Here is a 304-nt window from a genome sequence, read left to right as displayed (position 1 = left end):
TGGGATCTTTCTCGAACTCTTCGGTAGATCTCTCGAACTCGTCTTTGGAAGTTCTCTCGAATTCGTCTTCGGGATTTCCCTCGATCTCGCCTTCGGGAGTTCTCTCAAACTTATTTTCAGAAGTTCTCTCGAACTCATCTTCGGGTTTCTCTCGAACTCGTCTTCAACTTTCTCTCGAACTCGTCTTCGGGGGTTCTCTCGAACTCGTCTTTGGGGGTTCTCTCGAACTCGTCTTTGGGAGTTTTCTCGAACTCGTCTTCGGGTTTCTCTCGAACCCGTCTTTAGGAATTCGATCGAACTCGTT

Source organism: Oratosquilla oratoria, chromosome 36, assembly GCF_046742065.1.
Source record: "Oratosquilla oratoria isolate Oo_2021 chromosome 36, ASM4674206v1, whole genome shotgun sequence".
In the NCBI taxonomy this organism is placed as follows: Eukaryota; Metazoa; Arthropoda; class Malacostraca; order Stomatopoda; family Squillidae; genus Oratosquilla; species Oratosquilla oratoria.
The sequence above is the reverse complement of the archived record's forward strand: the minus strand, read 5'-3'. Positions refer to the sequence as shown.